Source organism: Colobus angolensis, unplaced genomic scaffold (genome assembly GCF_000951035.1).
Source record: "Colobus angolensis palliatus isolate OR3802 unplaced genomic scaffold, Cang.pa_1.0 Scaffold523, whole genome shotgun sequence".
NCBI classification, from domain to species: Eukaryota; Metazoa; Chordata; class Mammalia; order Primates; family Cercopithecidae; genus Colobus; species Colobus angolensis.
The window spans coordinates 554,297-557,878 of NW_012118744.1; positions in this window are offsets into that span (position 1 = coordinate 554,297).

A 3,582-nucleotide genomic window follows, 5' to 3' on the forward strand; every position below is an offset into this window, starting at 1 on the left:
TAACCTAAATATATAAGGAAATCAAACAACTCTATAGGAAAAAAAACCCCAATAATCTGATTAAGAAATGGTCAAAGATTTGAATAGACATTTCTCAAAAGAAAAAATACAAATGGCAAATAAATATGGCAAGTAAAAGTGCTCAAACTCATGTATCATCAGAGAAATGCAAATCACAACTACAATGTATCATCTCAACCCAGTTAAAATGGCTTACATTTAAAAGTCACGCAATAACAAATGCTGGCGAGGATGTGCAGAAATGAGAACTCTTGTACACTGTTGGTGGCAATGTAAATTAGCATATGCCCTTCGATAACTCAGCTGGTAGATCAGAGGACTATCAGGGTATGCAACTTCTGTAAATTAGTACAACCACTTTGAAAAGAAGTTTGAAGGTTCCTCAAAAAATTAAAAATAAAGCTACAATATGATCCAAATACCCCACTGCTGGGTATATACTCACAAGAAAGAAAATCCATATACCCCAAAAAATCTGGACTCCTCCCAACTTTGTTGCAGCACTGTTCAAAATAACCAAGATTTGGAAGCAACCTAAGTATCCATTGAAAGATGAATGGATAAACAAAATACGATATTTATACACAATGGAGTATTATCCAGTCACATAAAAAGAATGGGATCCTGTCATTTGCAACAACATGGAGGGAACTGGAGGTCATTATGTTAAGTGGAACTAGCCAGGTACAGAAAGAAAGAAATCACATGTTCTCACTTATTTGTAGGATCTAAAAATCAAAACAACTGAACTCATGGAGACAGACAATAGAAGGATGGTTACTAGACACTGAGAAAGGTAGCAGGGGGCTGAAGGGGGTTAGGGATGGTTAATAAGTACAAAAAAAATTAGTTGAAAATAGTGAATAATATTTAGTATTTGATAGCATGATAGGGTAACTATAGTAAATAATAATTTAATTATACCTTTTTAAATAGCTGAAAGAGTATAATTGGATTGTTTGTAACACAAATAATACATGCTTGAGGTGATGGATATTTTTTCTACGGTCTGATTATTATGCATTGCATGCCTGTATCAAAACATCTCATGGATCCCATAAATATATATACCTACTATGTACCATATACCTAATACACAGATATCAACAAAAGGACACCAGGACATGAAAAGTGTAGAAATATGATATATCCAAAAGAATACAATAATTGTCCAACAACAGATTTTAGCACAAAATAAATTTATTAATTGCCTGAAGAGAATTCAAAATTATGATACTAAATAAACTCATTGAGATACAAGAGAAAACAGATAAACAACACCAAAAACATGAGAAAAGCAATTCAGGATATAAACAAGAAATTCACTAGAGAGATAGCTATCATTAGAAAATAACTGTTTGGTTCTACTGAGCCATAAACAATGCACTAAACATAAATCTCAGAACTGAAGAATTCAATGAATGAAATAACAAATATAACTGAGAGCTTCAAAGATAGCCAAAATCAAGCAGAATTTCAGAATTTGAAGATGAGTCTTTCAAAATAATTTTGTCTGACCAAAAAAGAATAAAAGAAATATAAAAAGCCTGCAAGATATATGGGACACCAGAAAGTGACCAAATATCTGAATTTGGGGTGTCCCAGAAGGTGTAGAGAAGTTTAAAGAACGAAAACCTATTGAATGACATAATAGCTGAAACTTATCAAGTCTAGCAAGAAATTTAGACATCCAGGTACAGCAAGTTCAGAGATCCGCAAGTAGATACAACTCAAAAAGATTTTCTGCCCCAGCACATTAGAGTGAAACTGTCCGAAGTCAAAGAAAATGAAAGAATTCTTTAAACAGCAAGAGAAAACTGTCTAGTCATATGTTAGGGAACCTCCATCAGAATAAGAGTGAATTTTACAGCAGAAATCTTACAGGCCAGAAGAGAATGAGATGATATATTCAAAGTGCTTAAAGGAAAACAGCTCTCTACTAACAATAGTATAACTAGCAAAGTTATTCTTTATAAATAAAAAACACATACTTTCCCAGACAAACAAAAATTGAGGGAATTCATCAGCACAATACCAGCCCTATAAGAACTGCTAAAGAAGTCCCACACCTAGAATCAAAAGGATGCTATCTACCCTCATGAAAACAGAAGAAAGGATAAAACTAACTGGTAGAGCAGACACACCAATGAGGAACAGAAAGAACTAAAATGTTACCACTGTAGAAAACCTCCAAACCATAAAGAAACAAAAAGAGAGAAAGAAAGGAAAAAAAGGATATACAAAACAATCAGAAAACAATCAACAAAAGGAAAGGAAGAAATATTCACATATGAATAGTAACCTTGAATGTAAACAGATTATATTTTCCACTTAAAAGATATAGACTGGCTGAATGGATAAGAAAATATCACTCAAATATATTATGCCTACAAGCAACTTACTTCACCTTTAAGAATACACATCGAATAAAATAAATAAAATTTTCATACAAATGGAAAACAAAAACAAGCAGAAGTAGCTATAATTATGTCAGACGAAATAGACTCTAAGTCAGTAAGAGTAAAAAAAGACAAAGAAAGTCTCTATATAATGATAAAAACATCAATTCAATAGGAAGATATAACAATTGCAAATATATATGCACCCAACCCCAGAGCACTCAGATATATAAAGCAAATATTATTAGATCTAAAGGGAGAGACAGACTCCAATACAGTTATAGCTGAGGACATCAACACCCCATTCTTAGCATTAGAGAGATCATCTAGACATAAGAGCAACAAAGAAACATTGGGTTTATATTGTACAATAGACCAAATATGCCTAACAGACATTTACGGAACATTTTGTACAACAGTTGCAGAAAACACATTCCTCTCATAAGCACATGGAACATTCTCCAGGATAGACCATATGTTACACTACAAAACAAGTCAACAAATTTTTAAAAATAGCAATCATATCAAGTATTTTCTCAGATCACAATGAACTAAAACTAGAAGTCAATAGCAAGAAAAACTTCAGAAACTGTATAAATACATGGAAATTAAGCATGGTCCTGAATAACCATTGGATCAATGAAGAAATTAAGAAGGAAATGATAAAAATTTTTGAAACAAATGAAACTGAAAACATAACATACAAAAACCTATGAGATACAGTAAAATCAGTACTAAGAGGGGAATTTTATAGCACTAAATGCCTATATCAAAAAGAAGGAAGATTTTTAAATAAACAATCTAACAATTCACCTCAAGAACTATAAGAACAAACTAAATGCCAAATTAATAGAAATAAATGCATAAGGAAAATCACAGCAGAGCTAAATGAAATGGACTGAAAAAAAAAGAAAGAACAAAAAAAGTAAATATTTTTAAAAGATACAATCAATAAACCACCAGATAGACTAACCAAGAAAAAAAGATGCAATAACATCCGAATAAAAAATAAGTCATTACGGCCGGGCGCGGTGGCTCAAGCCTGTAATCCCAGCACTTTGGGAGGCCGAGATGGGCGGATCACGAGATCAGGAGATCGAGACCATCCTGGCTAACACGGTGAAACCCGGTCTCTACTAAAAAATACAAAAAACTAGCCGGG